General features: G+C 48.4%; 1 protein-coding gene across 4 annotated transcripts in view; it reads left to right on the top strand.

Annotated features, from left to right (window-relative positions):
• The first annotated feature begins 449 nt into the window (after positions 1–449).
• Positions 450–18,834, top strand: part of CCR6 (C-C motif chemokine receptor 6) — a 29,262-nt gene continuing 10,877 nt past the window's right edge. Inside the window, exons 1-2 of one of the 4 annotated variants that reach the window (XM_028846614.2) lie at positions 450–770; positions 13,533–13,617. The gene's annotated coding sequence lies outside the window, so the exon portion shown is untranslated. Of the gene's footprint in view, positions 771–13,512; positions 13,618–18,834 lie in introns of all 4 variants that reach the window. The other 3 variants (XM_028846613.2, XM_077998336.1, XM_015137659.3) reach the window with 3 other exon arrangements.

The raw sequence follows: 18,834 nt of genomic DNA, 5'->3' as shown, positions 1-18,834 counted from the left end.
TCAAATTACGAGGTTATTCTTAAACTGAGGGCTGACAGTTGCCTTGGGAGTATGGAAACTCAGGGTTTTCTGTGTCCTCAAATCAGTTAAGTTGTGACATGAGGCCACAGATTGTAGAAAATGGCTAACAAAACAACATGAGTATTTTGAGGGTGGAAACTCTCCTTTACACTTGGGGTATGCCTTCTTTTGTGGCTGCCACTGACCTGCAGTGGGATATTGGTGGGATACTGATTCTCTATTCACTATGTGTTTACTCATAAAGCATACGTCATATGGTATTTTCAGGTTTTTTAAATTCTCTTAAGAAACCTGTAGAGCCTTTCAGAGAACTTTACAATCATTTGAATTAATTCATAATTTCCAAGAAGAATCAAGAAATATTCCACAGATCAATAATTCTGAAACAAAGAAAAATTTACATCTGAAATTGAAATTACCAAGTGACCTAGTTACATCAACCCATCTTCCTTCCTCCACCTTATTTGTCTTCTTTCTGTGATCTGAAGTATGTGCTGAGGAATAAAACTTGTGGTGAGGAGGGCAGCCCAGCACACCACCCAGTGTATGGGTGAAGGAGGCAGCAGCGCGGCCGGAGAGGAGAGCTGGGCTGGGAGCACAGGAAGGTCCCCAGGACTCCGTGGTCATCAGTAAGAGAGGGCCCGCATGTATACGCTGTTGAACAGAAATCTCAACCTTTTCAAAGTCTGACATTTAAGAGAAAAAACTGTGGCTGCTGGTTTGTGGAACAGACACCTTCTTCTTTATTGGTAAGTTTTTTATTTTTGTCTTGGAATTTAGAAAATACTGTATTTCTTTTGTCTCAGTAATTGTTTTATGCTTTGGAGGTAATAGAATATTATAAACGTTTATGTTATCAAGTCATGCATTGTAAATATTTATTTATTTAGGCTACTTTAGTCATGCCAAAAAGAAAGAAGAGATGCTAACCTTTGGTGAGTCTATTATGTGACATGCTCTATTCTAGAGACTTCGGTACGTGTTATTTTACGTAATTCTGAAGACAATCCTGGCAGGTAGGTGTTGGGCTACTTTAAAGAGTTAGGGAGGTAAAGTTACACAGCCAGAAGATGGCTGTGGAGGGTTGGGAGGCAGATTTTTCTGATCCTATCTGTGTTCTTTCTATCTCACAAAGACATTCCATACCATCTGCAAGTCACTTTTGACTAGCACTAGAGAAAGAAGTATAGAGACATTGGAAATGATCTAATAGACCACAATCACCTTTGAAAGAGCAGTCATCTCTATGAACCATAACTATAAGGAAGAAATGCAGATCCCACAAACCAAAATGGAACATGCCTCCCAAACTTAGGTTTTGAGCTCACCCTGGGGGCTGTGACTGCTGCAGAACAGGGGGTGCTGGTGGATCTAACATGAACGAGGCTCGGTGGAGGGGCTGGCTGTGTGTAGGGAGGTTGGGATGAACAAGGGCAGCAGGCGGCATCACAGGTGAGGAGGACAGGCCAGGAGGGAGGAAAGAGCCACAGCGTGCTGACAAAGGTGGGGTAGGGGTGAGGTGGGGGAGACACAGACAAGCCCAGAGCCAGCTCCATGGAATGCACAGATGTGTCTGGAACGTGTGTCCCTGGATACATGGATGGTTCTGCTTCAAGAGAATTCTTGATGCTGTGATGCATCAGAAGGAGTTCTAGTGATACCATCGCCTCCCAAGTGAAAGTGATAAACAAGTGACAATCAGTTTCACTGTGTTGTGGGTGAATGTATTTATGTCATTTAACAATATTGCGATTCCATTTGCATGACAATCTCAGAGGCACTTGCTTTAATTTTGCATTATGTCTTCCCTAACTAAACATCTGAAACCTCTAAGGCCTGACTTACCTGGAGCTCTCCTATCTAATAATACCAACCTCTAAGGCAGCCTGAGAAAGAGGAAATGAACCCAGAGAGACTCTGCCCCAAAATAGATACCACAAAGCCCGTACCCAAACCTGGTGTGCTTTTCTCCCAGGGGAGACCCTCAGGTGCACATTCACATACACTGGCTCCTATTTTAGGCGCAGTTCTGATAAGGGGGCTGTTTGGTTTCCCAGCGCAGAGCTTATTGGAAGTGGCACATTCAGTGGGACTGTCACCTGCTGGAGTCAGGCATGCTGGAAGTGATGAGGAATGGCAGATGGCCAGGTGCAGTCAAGAGGTGCGCTGGAAGAACCCCAAAACACAGAGAGGGCAACTCAGTCGACCTCACATGAACCCATTTAATGTGGAAGCAGATACAGTAGTTCCAAGTATTGGAAGGATCTCAGTGTGGAACTTGGTGTGCTGCTGCAGATGAGAAAGCACACGTCCCCAGCGGCTCCACGAATGGGGCCCAGGCAGGGTTGGACAATGCCCAGCTCCCCTGGAGATAGCCAGAAATCTCATCATATGTCTTAGCAATATTTTCACCCATCAGGTCCCAAGTTTTAAATGTTTAAAATGATCAGTTGAAAGTTAATTCGGAATAGGCTTCCCCAAGACCAAAATGTTGGTTGGACATTGCTGTGTTACTGAGGAAAATATAGTAAACAGCCAGTGCATCCTTCAGTGTTCAGTTGACTGTCAGAGAGGACGGAGCATCTAGGTAAGACATGCCTTCCTCTTTACTTTTAAAAGCGCTCCTATTTTGGGGGGTGGAATGAGAAGATTGATAGATGAAGAAAGGGAAAATGGAACAAAGAAAGGAGAAAGGGCAGGGCAAGGAAGAGGTTCCAGGATAAAATAGACAGGAGATCTTATGAGCAGAGGTTGTCAGGGCGGGGTGGGGTGGACTGGCCAGCCATGACCCGGGTAGGGGCCAGATCACACAACTATGACAGACGCGGCTCTGGGCTCTGACAACCGCATTGCAGCAGACAGGATCAAGATGCAAAGCAGGGGCTGGGCGCGGTGGCTCACGCCTGTAATCTCAGCACTTTGGGAGGCCGAGGCAGGTGGATCACAAGGTCAGGAGATTGAGACCATCCTTGCTAACATGGTGAAACCCCATCTCTACTAAAAATACAAAAAACTAGCCGGGTGTAGTGGCACGCGCCTGTAGTCCCAGCTACTCGGGAGGCTGAGGCAGGAGAATGGCGTGAACCTGGGAGGCAGAGCTTGCAGTTAGCTGAGATTGCTCCACTGCACTCCAGCCTGGGCGGCAGAGTGAGACTCCATTTAAAAAAAAAAAAGATGCAAAGCAGGGCCCTTCGCCAGCCCGCGCCAGAGACCAAGAGCTGGGTGTGGGAGGTCTCTCTGGCAGCTTCTGTCTCTTCCTCCTCACCTTCCCTTGATTAGGCTCATGTTATGAGGACATCATCCTCCCTGTGCCGTCCCCATCTCCTGCCACACCAGCTGCCTGAGATCGTAGGGGCTGGTGGAGATGGAGGTTTGACGGGTTATAAATCACGTGACTTAGCTGAGAAGGTCTAGCTCCCTCCTGCTCCCAGGTGGTCTTCTGAGCAGTGGTAGACCTCAAGAGGAGTTCAGAATCACAGGACTGCAGGACCCAGCCCTCGTCTACCCAGTCAGAACCTGCATTTGAACCCCAAGGAGAGGCAATTCATTAGCACAGTACACTTGGAAATCCTTCCTCCAGGCATAGGAAACCCCAGTCCAGAGGCATCACTTCATATTTCAGAGGGGTTACTGCCATTGAGTAGCCTAAATTTCAAACCCTGGCACGGAGATGAGCAGGGCCCTCTTCTCTATGCAGAGCTCCCTGGCCGAGGCTTGCTGTGACGGCGGCTGTAACCAGCCTGTGGCTCTGATGTCACTGTGCACACGTCACCTTTTTTCATTTCTGTAGCAGTTTATAAGTCAGTGGGGCTGTTCCCGGCAGACAGTAATGGAAATTAGCACTCTGAATCTGGGTCACTGAGCAGCGCTGTGAATCCCAGGGGAGGCCCCGGCCCTTAGATTTGCGTCCAATGAGGACCTGAGGCGAGAATGTCTTCACAGATCCAAGGGAGGAGGCTTTAGACACATAAATTTGTGTAATTATCCAACTGCAAGATCATTCGATAGGAGGTCCCCAACTTAAAAAGAATGGAGCTTTCAGATTTCTTTCTGGTAGACAAACAGATGTTTTAGTAAATTGAAAAATCAGCCTTGTGAGTGTAATTAAATGACTATGTAATAAAATCAGTCATTTTCCTTTGATCTTTTTGTCAGAATGAGTCTTTTCAGGTTCTGTAAAGAATCTGTCTGCTCCCACATACATCGCCAAGACAGCGGCGGCCTAACGGGGGCTGTGCTGCCCCCTCCTCAGACGCTGGGTGGGGGTCTCACTGGTCCACCCTGACATTGGCTGGCGGGTCAGAGAGTGCGCCAGCCAGACCCCAGTGCCTGACACCCTCTAGATCTTGCAGAATGGCAAAGGAGGGTTTCTGCGGTCCTCATTCTGTGAGTGGACCTGTCCTTTCTGGCAGTCGAACACAACTTTGTGGAATATGATTGCGAGATTTGTAAGTAAGTCAGAGGAAACCTGATTCTGCTGGAAGTCGGTTTTAGAGCTTTTGAGAGCTACTTCATTAATCATAAAGTCTTGTTGGTTCAACAATAAGTCTTTTTCCACATTCCTGGTGTTTAAGCAGGGTGCCTCGTCCAAAAACCTATATTTTCTATATCTCACTTGAAGCAAAATAGTATTGTACACTGTTCTGGAAACTAACACAGAAAGAAATTGTGACTATGGCCGCACTCAGACAATAGTGTATCTGGAAACATCTAGAAGGTGTTATTTTTCCAGCAGTGAAAATTAGTGATGTCCATAATAGTCACTGTAATTAGTCCTTTTGCTTTCCTTAGAAATTCTGTTTCATTATACAACCAACTTATTTTGTTACTAAATGAAAGCACAAAGAGAAATTTGTAATTATTACATTTCTTACATTTCTACCTCCTTACACAAACCCCATTATGATTTTCATGTCTCTTCTCATACTTGTGTCAGTTTCTCACTTTTATTGCTAAAATTTTGCAAAACTGAGGCTGTATCTAGAATGTCATGGTCAGGGTTGGAAGTTTACATTTGAGACCTCAAAGAAAATCAGGAGGGATGCTCTGAAGAGCTCCCCATTTTCCTCCTAGTTCAAAGATCCTCAGGCATTATAAAGCGAATGAGTACTGGTGAGGTGGAATTCATTTCTGAAGCCGTAGCTGCCACCAGGAGGGAGCAGCCAGCAGGTGTGGATGAGCATTGTTGTTGTGTCTCCTTTCTTTTTTTTTTTTTTTTTTTTTTGAGACGGAGTCTCGCTCTGTCGCCCAGGCTGTACTGCAGTGGCCGGATCTCAGCTCACTGCAAGCTCCACCTCCCGGGTTCACGCCATTCTCCTGCCTCAGCCTCCCGAGTAGCTGGGACTACAGGCGCCCGCCACCTCGCCCGGCTAGTTTTCTGTATTTTTTAGTAGAGACGGGGTTTCACCGTGTCGGCCAGGATGGTCTCGATCTCCTGACCTCGTGATCCGCCCGTCTCGGCCTCCCAAAGTGCTGGGATTACAGGCTTGAGCCACCGCGCCCGGCCGTGTCTCCTTTCTTGAAAAGCTCCAGGGTTCCACTGCCAGAAGAGATCACGAGAGACGATGCTGAACTCCTCACTCTGTCTCTGGAGAACATTCCCGAGGTTGTGCTGGAGCAGGACGGAGCGCTTTCTTATGCCGCCGTCTCCTTCCTGAACTCTCCAGAGCCTTGGAGTCTTTCATAGGGGCCTCCCCGCCCTCGCTCCCTCTTGGGAATTCTGTCTTTCCAGCACCCCGGACGCTTTCTGTTTTAGATCAAATTGACCTTTCTGGCTTGACACCCTTTCCTTCAGCACAAGAGGCAGCTGGGCCTTTCTCTGAGGCCTCCTCTCAGCCCACAGCGCGGCAGATCCGTGCCGGGAAACGTGTCCTCCCTCCTCCCAGCCCAAGCCACCTCCTCCCACCTGCATGACTTTTGGCCAGAGTTTTTCTTTTGCTTCAACTGAGAGTAGAGCTGCTATTTCTCCCTGTGGGCACCCTTCACACACCAACGCAGCCGCTCCCGCGGTCTCCCGCTCCACCCCGCCCCTCATTTCCACCGACCCTCTTGCTTTCTCAGGTGTCCGGGCTTCCCGCCTATGCCACCCCCTAGCAGAGAGGCACCCAGGGGTACCCTAACCATTGCAGAAGAGAAGGGCGACCGCCTCCCAATCCTGGACGCCTGCACTTCCACTAGCCCCAGAGTAGTCGGCCTTCCTGCTGTGGCAGCACTGTCCTGATTTTAGCACAGACGTTCCTACTCTCCCGGAAGTCTCTGGAAAACTGGGAGGGTTGGCCCCGTAACCCTGGGAGTCCAACAGGAAGAGCCAGGAGGATAATGCTGCAGGAGATGCTGACCCGTCCCATGGGTGAGGGTTCCCTACCCTCCCGTGGTGGGTGGAGGGTGACTCCTGTCGTCCTCCTGTGGCCGGAGGGCTGTCCATCATCTGTCACTGATTCCTGTCCACTTCTGCGCTGTTCCCGAGGGCTGAGCACAAAACCTTCTTAGAAAACCAGAGTTCTGGGTGCTCAGATGGAAAGTGTCCGAGAATACTGCTGCATCTCCGACCACCACAGCCTCTTTATCCCTCCCCACCACAGCCTCTTTATCCCTCCCCACCACAGTCCCCGCATCCCTCTCCGCCCCAGTCCCCGCATCCCTCCCCACCACCGTCCCCGTATCCCTCTCCGCCCCAGTCCCCGCATCCCTCCCCACCACCGTCCCCGTATCCCTCTCCGCCCCAGTCCCCGCATCCCTCCCCACCACCGTCCCCGAAGCCCTCCCCACCACCGTCCCCGCAGCCCTCCCCACCACCGTCCCCGCATCCCTCCCCACCACGGTCCCCGCATCCCTCCCCACCACCGTACCCGCATCCCTCCCCACCACGGTCCCCGCATCCCTCTCCGCCCCAGTCCCCGCATCCCTCCCCACCACCGTCCCCGCATCCCTCCCCACCACCGTACCCGCATCCCTCTCCGCCCCAGTCCCCGCATCCCTCCCCACCACCGTCCCCGCATCCCTCCCCACCACCGTCCCCGCATCCCTCCCCACCACCGTCCCCGCATCCCTCCACACCACCGTACCCGCATCCCTCCCCACCACGGTCCCCGCATCCCTCCCCACCACCGTCCCCGCATCCCTCCCCACCACCGTCCCCGCATCCCTCCCCACCACCGTTCCCGCATCCCTCCCCGCCCCAGTCCCCGCATCCCTCCCCGCCCCAGTCCCCGCATCCCTCCCCACCACAGTCCCCGCATCCCTCCCCACCACAGTCCCCGCATCCCTCCCCACCACGGTCCCCGCATCCCTCCCCACCACCGTCCCCGCATCCCTCCCCACCACCGTCCCCGCATCCCTCCCCACCACCGTCCCCGAAGCCCTCCCCACCACCGTCCCCGCAGCCCTCCCCACCACCGTCCCCGCATCCCTCCCCACCACGGTCCCCGCATCCCTCCCCACCACCGTACCCGCATCCCTCCCCACCACGGTCCCCGCATCCCTCTCCGCCCCAGTCCCCGCATCCCTCCCCACCACCGTCCCCGCATCCCTCCCCACCACCGTCCCCGCATCCCTCCCCACCACCGTCCCCGCATCCCTCCCCACCACCGTCCCCGCATCCCTCCACACCACCGTACCCGCATCCCTCCCCACCACGGTCCCCGCATCCCTCCCCACCACCGTCCCCGCATCCCTCCCCACCACCGTCCCCGCATCCCTCCCCACCACCGTTCCCGCATCCCTCCCCGCCCCAGTCCCCGCATCCCTCCCCGCCCCAGTCCCCGCATCCCTCCCCGCCACAGTCCCACATCCCTCCCCACCACAGTCCCCGCATCCCTCCCCACCACGGTCCCCGCATCCCTCCCCACCACCGTCCCCGCATCCCTCCCCACCACCGTCCCCGCATCTCTCCCCACCACAGTCCCTGCCTGCCTCCCTGCCCACCACTGTCTCTGCATCTCTGCCTACCACAGCTGCATCTTTCATCAGAAGAGTGTTGGAGAGATCTGGGTTGAGGGAAATGGAAGGTGCTACCTGCTTGTTTTCACAGTTAACGAAATAACCTTTCACTTGTGTTTGCTCTCACCATACCTCTATTCTCTTTTTTGAGTCTCCCCGTCAGTCCTTAAACGTTTTCTACCTCTGTGGTCTCTATTCCCTCAATATAGTCTTCCTTCTTAAACCCTTTAGTTAAGCTTTCACTCGGACATTCTAAGAAATTTTGTCTCAAAGAGCACTGAGAGCAGTAGTGATGAAACACACATGTCACTTTTCAGTCCTCAAATTCTTCGCTCTGCAGGGTTTTTTTTTTTTTCTTTAAAGACACTGTACTAATATTTTGGGACCTATCCTCTGGCCGCTTCTGAAGTGTCTCTTTTCCAACTTGAATCTGTCCTTCTGCTTTGTAAACATGAGCCCAACTTCCCAGCGGTTCCATCTGCATCTCTGAGTTTAATTACAACCTCTCCATGCGAGACTGTCCCTGCATCTCTTGCTAAGCCCCTCTTTATGACTCAGTAGCGGTAACTTCCATCCCATCTCCACCACCACCACAATCATCATAGTCACAAAGCTGTCACTGTGCACCTAATGCTGTGTGAGGCATGAACTTTGTCTTTGATCTTCGCATGAATCATTTGCAAATCTAAAATCCTTATGTATTGATTAGGAGACAGACATCTAGAGGTTAACTTGAAAAGTGACTTTCGATTCTTGACATGAATCTAAAGTCATGTCAAGAATCTCCAAGAATTTTCAGTTACACAAAACATCAATCTCTTCACATTCCAGGTACTTCAAATGACATCCGTTTTCTTCCCTCTTAGACCAGTTTCTGTAACTGTTCTTCCGTGTAGAAATAAATTAGTAAATAAAAAGTAAGTTTTCAGTTTGATTTCCGTATTTCTGTCCCGATGTAAAATTTGGCATCATCTTGATTCCCTTTCTGCTTGTTCCTTACTGATATTTTCCAAAATGTCTCCCTAAATCATTTTCTCTTCACATGTATCCCAGAAAGGTATGAACTTTGGATCAGATGACATGGCTTTGAGATTGGCTGCTCAACTTATTGGCATATGAACTTGAAGAAGCTGTGTTTTTCCTCCAAGTTTCAGTTTTCTCATCTGTCACTTAGGGAGGACTATGACAACCTCAGGGCCCCTGGGCCTGTAGGGAGGATTAATGAAACCGAACAGGTGAAATGGCGAGGGTCAGCCCCACATGCTGGACGCCCATGGTCCCGGCTTCCTTCCCTGCTCTGTGACGTCGGGCAGGGCTGCCGCCAGGAGGAGGGTGCACCTGCCCTGTGCCCTGCTCTTCTCCCTACTGTAAACTTGCTCCCTGTCCCTCTACGGCCCACAGACATCTGTGTCTTTGCATTGTCGCCAGCATTCCGGTCCTGCAGTCACCCTCCCCAGTTCCCCACTGAGGGCTGGTGCCCCTACCTGTCCTCACTGCTCTCCACCTTGGTGCCTTTCTGCCTCCCCACCCAGGCTCATGCTGTTTGTCCCCGAATTGCCTTCCTTCCCCTGCCTACCTGGTCAGATCTGAATCACCTTCCTGGTTGAGTCCCAGCCCTTCACTAAGAGCCTGAAGTCCAGGAGGCTGGAGCTGAAGGGGCTCCTGTGTGCTCCCTCCTGTGAACTGGACTCTCCCTGTGGCATTTCTTCATGGATTCATCACACACAGGCTCTCTGTGCATCACATGTTGCTTGTATTGTCATGTATTTAGGCCTCAACTTTCCAACTATATGAATTCCTGAAAGGTGGGAAGCAAATGGCACACTTTTAACTATTTCTGTACCTTGTGTGCTGTACACAGTAATTATCTGAACAAATGATTTGTATCTGAAAAATAATGTATAACAGGTGTTCTCCTGGCTGTTTGAGAGAGTAATTTTCAGGCCAGCTACTTTATGGGGTAGAATAACACAGAGTGTCTCCCCAGGCCCGAATGTATTAGCATATGCAGTGAGCATTGAAGGATACACCATTTGACGTCTTTGTAAACTCCAAAATTCAAGGTGTCAGCACAGCTTGTACTTCCTCCTATAAAATGTGTTTTTGTCCCTACTAGAGAATTTGCTGACATAATTTGTTAAGTAGTCTTTTTTTTACTTTATTGTTGAGAAAAAGATATAGATCCAAACCACGTAACACAGATCCAAGCACTGCTGGGCTCGGTGGTCTATGTTTTTGCAATGTGTGAGCCTGTGGCTGCCTGCCCGCCGTCACTGTTGTAGATTTCTTCTTCCTGTCCCTCCACTCCCAGCACCTGTGCTCACTCTAGGCTTTCCTGGGGAGGGTTTTTAAAAAACACACAAACGAGGCTTTTATTTTAATTTGTTTTGTTTTTTTAAAAAACATGTTCATTACTTCAGAAGTTTCGTGCACACAATGAGAGTAGAAAGCTGTCCCGCTTATTCATTGTTGTTTAGCCACCACCTTGAATCATGGTGGCTTTAACAGTGATTTATTTACAATGTCTCATGGCTCTGAAGGTCAACTGGGCTCGGCTGAGTGCTTCTCAGTTGGGGCCCCCACTGTAGGTACCATCAGAGAATGGGTGGGAGCCATGTCATCCGAAGGCTCGATTGGGCTGGGGGGCTCCCCCATGTGGCTGGCACATGGGACACTGCTGTTGCCTGGTATCTCAGCAAGAATTCCCAACCAGTTCACCACATTGACTTCCTCAAAGTCTGTACAGAGTGTTACTTTAGGGGTTAACAAAGCATTTACTGTCTTTTCAACTTTGCTGATAATTTCAAAAGATGACTGACACCCAGATGACCAATGTCCACAACATGGTGTGCCATGGCCTCCAGTGTGTGTGCTGTGGCCTCCAGTGTGTGCAGGACCTGTTTGTGAATTAAAGGCAATCACAAGGAGAAACGGTCATGGTGACCCATTCTGAACCGTACACAGCGTCCTCTGTAGGGTTGTAGCCAGAGGCAGATGACTTTCCTAGAAATGCCTCAACGTGAGTTTTAAAGCAACTCCTTATGACTATTATCTGAATTTATCAAACTGTCCCTGGCTTTTGTTCGGAATGAACTTTTGACGTTAATGTGGAATTTTCTGCCTGGAAAATTATTGTTATGAAACATGTGACTGTAAACCACATTTCTTGCCTTTCATGTGCCTCACAGTGTCTATGCAAATGAACGGTGTGATTTTAAACTTGAGGAAGGTTCAATAAGAGTGAGATCTAAGAGGATCTTTAATATGGGGGCATTTTTAGAGAGAGAAAAACCAAATGGGTCTCAGTTTTCTCAGGGTGACATATAATTTGGATTTGACTTGGAACTACAGAAGGAATATGGGGTAAAAGACATGAGAAGCATTGCAGAGGTCAGTGCCATGTGGTGCATCTGCCTCAGCTCTCAAAGGAAAGGCAACCGGTCCAGGCTGGGAGCCAGTCAGCAGCAGGGTCCCAATCTCCATCCACTGCCTTCCCTTCTGGGGCAGGGAGGGAGTCACAGGGAGGAGGCCGCTCTTGGAGACCTCCAGATCCCTGCCTCTGTGCAGTCTAACTGAAGGGGCCCCCACAGTGGCAGTGAATCTCTTTGCTCTGCAAGGAAAGGGGTGTCATTGGGCCTCCTGGGTCCCTCACCCTCTGCGTGGCCACACAACGCGGTTTTGTTCAACACGTTACATTTCTGGTTACTTAATGTTCATTTTTGGTCCCCTGCAGAGTCCAGTCTGTTTTTCGTTTTCTTTCTTTTCTTTCCAGGCAGGCATTGCCAGGGCTAATCATCTATAAAAGGGCTTACTTTCTTACCTTCACACTAAGCAAGACCATCCAAGGGCAGTGTTAGAGGGCACCTGAGAACGCAGGAGGGGTGTTCCCCGGCAGCCTGTTTCTTTCTCCTATGGGCAGCCTTTCTACAGGAAGCAGAAGCCTCAGGGGAGATGCTGGAAGTGAGGAGAAGGGGATGGAGCTGAGGTAGCAGGGGAGGGGTTGGAAGATCAGAGGGGAGGGTCTTGCTTTGTTCCCCACCCAATAACAAGCAGGTTTCAGGTTGGGGTGAACTACTGGGGAGCAGCGCCCCTGGGCTCCTCTCAGATGGAGGAGGGACAGGCCACCCAGGGTGAAGGAAGTAGGAGGGACAGGCCACCCAGGGTGAAGGAAGTTGTGAGCTCTGTTAGAGGAAAACAGCCAGGACTTAGTTAGGAGAGGCTTTGTTTGGAAGGATTGTTGTAAGGCAGGGAAAGGGATGATGGAAGCAAGAGGATCCCATGACCGTACGTCTGCAAGCGCTTCAAATAGAAAAGGCCCTTCTTTTATCCAGTAAGGAGAAGCCACTGGGGCCAGCAGGGTCTTTGGAGGAGACCCTGTACAAGCCCAGGAAAATGGCCAGTGGGGATGAGCAGAACACAGGTCCTGCTGTGTCCAGCTGGCTCCCCAGAGAGATGACAAGAGGTGCACTCCAGCTTCTCAGGCTCGCTCAGGCTTGGGGACGTGGAGCTCAGGGCTCTGCAGGAAGGAGAGACCCGGATAAGGTGTGGTCAAGACAGAGCAGATCTGGGCAGCAGTCAGTGGGGCCTTGTGGGCAGCCTGGGGTGGGGAGGCACAGTGCACTGGGAGGTGGAGAAAGTGTGAGTCCATCAGCCTGGCTGCGAATTGATCATGAACCTCTAGTCTGTAAAACTTTTGTTATTTCCTGAGATGTGGTTCTCAACAACCCAGGTGTGAACAACCTTATGATTCTAGGGTTCTTTTCTATTGTTTTAATCACTTGCATCTAAAAATAAATTTCTGAGTGACTTGTTGTCAGCTGTTTTTCTTGATATGTCTAATGATGGGGCAGTGACTCCCACTGTCACCCAGAGATTATGTCTCTGTGCCACATGAAGATTAGGTGCCCCGCTTTTGATTGAGGGGCTCATCTTGGTCTCAAAGTATCCGGTAATAATAGCTGATATGCACGGACAGCCACCTCTCCTCCAGGCGCTGTTCCTGGGCTTCCGTGGATGGGCCTGGCTATTTCTCGGAACCTTCTGAGGTTAGAGCTGTCATGGTCTTTCTTCTAAAAGAGGAAACCGAGGCTTGCTGGGGCTCAGTGGCCCTTCTGTGGCTGCACAGCTTTCAGGGTGGAGCCAGTACTGACTGACTCCAAACAAAAGTGCTCCCGACCCAGCTCTTTAACTCAAATGGCCTCTTCCAAGCATTCCCGAATATTCCCAGTCGGCTTGCAGACACTCCTTGCTCCCAGGAGATAGTCGGGTAAAGGAGTATGAAAGTTTGGTTACAAACTCATTGCTGCAAATTGAAAACCAACACAAAGGCTGTCTTCCTCTGGGGAGCTACAATGCCTCCCACTTTCTCACCACTTTACCATTGGTAGGGCTTTGATTTCAGGGATCCTACGATTACTCAATACCCTACAGGATATACATGGTTAACCATTTGCATTTGGCAAATAGGCGTTACTTTTCAATAGGAAGTGGCGATCCAGAACTTGCTTTTGGGCAATTCTAGTAGCTCACAGCTTTTTTCTTAATGACCACTAGAAGCTGCATCTTGTTGACAGATGGTCATCACGTTGGGGACCTGGAATCATCAGATTGTGAGGCTCGGAGTGAGGCTGAAGGGAGTGGATCAGAGTACTGCCTGAGGTGAGCATGCCAAGGCCCCTGAAACTTTTCTTTCAAAAATGTAACCTCTTTGATTCCCCTAGTCTGACAGGAATGGGACTGTTTGACCCATTAATCTTCCAGAATGCTGGCATATGGACTGTGTTTATGCTTAACGACGCAGACCTCCTTTCCTGAAAGCATTGACTTTACGGTTTTAGGAAGCCCCCTTTTCCTCTAAGTGGATAGTAAGGGATTTCATACTCGCTCCCTGCACTGGAGCTTGGGTGATGGTCTGGGCACTTGCTCCTCACACAGGAGATATCCTCAGGGCATCAGTGTGGAGAGGAGTGTGATTCTTTACTTGATCAAATACACTGAAAGATTTTGGAAAACAAAAAAATTAAGCTAAGAAATATTTTGGAGGCAGTAAGTCATTTATGCAATGAAGGCTGATGAGTAGGCATCCAAGGCAGCCTAAGATCGAGCAGGAAGGAGTTTGTGAGGGGGGTTAAGAGAAACTGACAAGGTGGAAATTTCAACAAGTCTTAGTTGCAAAGCTCTCATGAGGGCTGCCAATGCCACTGTGATTATGAAGCCAGTATCTTATGACCAGAAAATAATACACGGTGATATTAAAAGGAGCCAGGCTAGGTGCAGTGGCTCACACCTATAATCCCAGCACTTTGGGAGGCCGAGCTGGGTGGATCACCTGAGGTCAGGAGTTCGAGACCAGCCTGGGCAACATGGTGAAACCCCGTCTCTACTAAAAATACAAAAATTAGCCAGGCATTGTGGCATGTGCCTATAATCCCAGCTACTAGGGAGGCTGAGGCAAGAGAATCACTGGAACTTGGGAGGCAGAGGTTGCAGTGAGCCGAGATCACACCATTGCACTCCAGCCGGAGATCAGCTCCAAAGTCCACTTAGCAGCAAGACATAGATATTCTAGAGATCAGCGTTACAAAGAAAAACAAAAATGCAAGGCCGTAACTAAAGCTATCCTTTAAATGGTTAAAGATGTAATTTCTGCAAATAAAACAGAAAACATAAAAGCAAACTTCCAAAGAAATAAAAGGAACTGAAAAAAAAAAAAAAAAAAAAAAACAACCCACAGAAGCTTAATAAACAAATCACCGGGGGAAAACAAAAAAAAATCAAACCTCCTGGTCTCCTCCTTAGCCACCCTCATTCAAAAGCAGAAGGAAGTCAGTCTAGAGTTTCAGCTCCACTGATGCTTATCTAAAAAAGCATAAAATGTGGTGTGCCCGTGATTCAAATAAACTTAGAGAACATACACGTATTGAACACCTACCATTATAGTTTGTGAAACTCTGATATCAATAAGATGTTTTAAAATAAACACATTATTTCAGATCTTGTGGGAATTCTGTGGCATTTCACTAAGACCTGCTGGTGGCAAAGTGAATTAGAATGGCGAGTAAGAGACAATAATGGAAGTCTCACCAGGACTCACAGTCCTAGATGAGCTACAGGCTCGCTATCTGTAAAATGGGTACGATGTCTACCTTAAAGGGTTTTGTGAGGTTAAAAGCGATACGCAGCTGTAAACCAGTGATTTTAATGCCCAGCAGGTAACTAGAACTTAATTTACAGCATATGCACACACACACACAAACACACACATACACATATGTGTGCATATATACATACATACACGTCCATATGTACACACAGAGTTATACACATACTGCACACACATGCATGTATACACACATGTATGTATACATGCAGGCACCAATATACACCCATGCACACACATGCATACACACACATACACCTGTATACACACATGCGCACACCTATATACACACATACCTATATGCATACATGATGTAAACACATGTATATATGCAGGCATATGCACACTGCACAAACGCACACATGCATATATACATACACACACACACCCCCACATATGAACACATACACACATACTCTTATTTAGTTCTTGCTCCTTGTTTTGCAGGGCCAGTACTCTTTAGGAAAGTAAGCACAAATTTAAAACTGCCTGACAACTTAATTTTAACGCATTGTTAAGCTAGTTATTAAATGTTTTTAAATTATAAGTTAACACAGTTTTTATTACCAGTAATATTTTGATAACTATTGCTAACGTTTTCCCCATATTGTATTTTCTTGGGCAGAGTCTGTCGTTGGCCAAAGGGATGAACAACGGCAGTCGGTCTGTTGCTTGGTTCCCCCAACCCCTGCTCCTCTTGAGGAGCGCCCCCCCACAGCTCTCACTGGCCCTCTCTCTTTGCTACCACCACAGAGCCAGCCCCAGTACTGGTCTCCCTGAGAGTGTGGGCTGCGGCTACCCACCTCTTCTGGGGCCATTTGCCTGTGATTAGAGTTCTCCCAATGCCCTCAAAGTCCAAAAACATAAAAGGTAGAGGCACGGTGGAAGGCCGGAGGGAGATGAGTGTGGCTGTGTTTGGAGAACTGAACACAGCCTTAAATCCTATAGTGGGGGCAGCCCCTCCCTCTTTCCACTGGTTCTGCTTTTTAGCAGAACGTATAATTAGGTATTCTTTTCATTTCTAAATGAATTAATAAATTAACGATTACTTTCTGAGATACGCTCTTGCATATTATACATAATAAAAATTGTACTAGGAAGCCACATTACTTTATTGCAATAAAAATTGAAGTAACCTTTTTAAATGCTATGTTAGAAATATTATTCTGGAATTAAGTTTTTCTTAAAGTAACACTTATAAAAATGTGTGATAACAGGATCTTTGAAGTGTTAAAATTGAAATTCAGAGGCTAAGTTATTACTTACCATGTGCATATATTTAATCTTCATGAGATGTTAGTACATCTGCATTTCATTTAAATGAGCAGGGTGGTGGCTTGTTGTCCCAGCTACTCTAGAGGCTGAGGTAGTAGGATAGCTAGAGACCAGGAGTTTGAGGCTGCAGTGTGCTATTATCGTGCCTGTGAATGGTCACTGCACTATAGCCTGGGCAACATAGCAAGACCCCATCTCTAAAAAATGGTAGTTTATTTATATGATTTCAAGCCTAAAATACAAAATACATATTGAAGTATAGCTTATCATTATTTGCCTCTAAGTAAGGCGAGAAAAAGCCTTTAAAAATATCTTTTAATACAAGTTTGTTTCTAAGTCTAACATATGTCCACAATGAGAAGAGAATCAATCAGATGTGAGGCCTGCACGATTTTGTTTCATGCAATTGCTAGGGGAATGGAGGCACTTCAACTCAGAGGCTGGTGTGGGGACCAGCACACTGTCTAACAATTCCTCCTGTGTTTGCCTTGGTGGCACCCTTTGCCACATTCCCTGGGTCAGGTGATGCCAGCCCTGGGGGGCCTGTGAGCTGCTGCAGTCAGGTGGTGGGTGCATGTAGCCATCTTCTCGTCTTCCCTCTGCTGTTGCCCCGAACAGGGATTGGCCCCTAGGAGCTGCTCAGACCTGTCTTTGGATGAATGAATGAAGAGTCCTCTAGGTCGGTGTTATGCTTTGGCTGTGTCCCCATCCAAATCTCATCTTGAATTGCAGTTCCCATAATCCCCACGTGTCGTGGGAGGGACCAGGTGGAGATAATTGAATCATGGGGTGGTATCCTGTTCTCGTGATAGTGAGTGAGTTCTCATGAGATCTGATGGTTTCACAGGGGGCTTCCCCCTTTGCTATTCTCATTCTTCTCCTTCCTGCCGTCATGTGAGGAAGGATGTGTTTGCTTCCCCTTCTGATGTGACTGTCAGTTTCCTGAGGCCTCCCCAGCCATGCTGAACTGTGAGTCAATTAAACCTCTTTCCTTTATAAATTACTCAGTCTCAAGTATGTCTTTATTAGCAGCGTCAGAACAGACTAATACAGTCGACTTATTGATTATATGGTTTATATAATCATATATATGTGATTATATAGATTATGTAGTCAGATTATATGATTTATATCATCATATAATAAACTACCTTTTTTTTTAAAGAGATGAGGTCTTGCTGTGTTGCCCAGGCTGGAGTACCCTGGCCATTCACAGACATGATAATTGCACACTGCAGCTTGGAACTCCTGGCCTCAAAAATTTCCCAAAGTGTTTCCAAAGAACAGGAACTGAAAAGGTTCTGTGAGTGAGAAGGTTTGGGAAATACTGAGTTATTCCAGCAGGGCTCTGAAGGACCATTGATAAACAAGCTCTAATAGGAATAAACCAGGGAAGGATGTAGTTAGCATCTTATTTATGTCTTAATATACCAGCCACAGAGAAATCATTTCCCACCCCTGTCTGTCTCCCTCCCTTCTTTCTACCCAGAGCATCTCTTGGAACTCACTTTTAGATGCTGGATGCTTGAATTCCCCAAGAAGCCACAGTTCCTAAATTGAAGTATGCATTAGAATAATACAGAGATTGTGTTAATGCAAGGATTTGAATCTTTGAAGCAGACATCCATAGGATCTATAGATCTTACCTAATGTCAAACTTTACTAATGATTCAATAACAAAAACACTAGGCAGAGAGATGCATCCCGTGTTGGCTGAGCTGTTCTCGAACTCCTGGCCTCAAGTGATCCACCACCTCAGCCTCCCAAGGTTCTGGGATTACAGGTGTGAGCCACTGCGCCCAGCTATTCTGTGCTTTTATATAGGGGCTCCCAGGCTTCTTTCCCCTAATAAGTACTATTTGCATGTTTACAAGGAGATCTGGTCCTCGCCCAATCCAATCATGGGCAGAGTTTAGTGCTTTGTGACTGTAGGACTGAGATCCTCATATTCACTCTTGGCTGTCAGCAGAGGGCCTTTTTAGCTTCTCAGGGCAACCACATGGCTCAGCTTGTGGTCCCCTCTTCTGTCTGCAACTCCAGCAACAATACATTGAATCTCTCACCTTCGAATCTTTTCTTCTCCCATCTCCGGGGAGAAGGACTCTTCACCTCTAAGGACTTGTGATTGCAGTGGGTCCAACTAGATAACCCAGCATGATCTCTGCCTACCTCCAGGCCCTTAGATCTTTAACTTCATTGCATATGCAAAGTCCCTTTTGCTGTGTAAGGCAACACATGTACAGGTTCTGGTGCCTGTGTCAGGGCCTGGGCATGGAGCCATGATTCTGCCGACAAGTGCTGTCCCCTGTGTCAGGAGCCTCTGCACTCTGTATCTATTATTAGGTGGGAAAGCCTTAGTGACCAGAGTGGAGAGTATTCAGAGGTGAGCAGAGCTGGCTGGCTTTCCGGCTGGCTGCATGTCGGTGGCCACACAGTACTGA

This window comes from Macaca mulatta, chromosome 4, assembly GCF_049350105.2.
Source record: "Macaca mulatta isolate MMU2019108-1 chromosome 4, T2T-MMU8v2.0, whole genome shotgun sequence".
Lineage (NCBI taxonomy): Eukaryota > Metazoa > Chordata > Mammalia > Primates > Cercopithecidae > Macaca > Macaca mulatta.
Note: the sequence above shows the minus strand (reverse complement) of the source record. Positions and strands in the feature narration are given on the sequence as shown.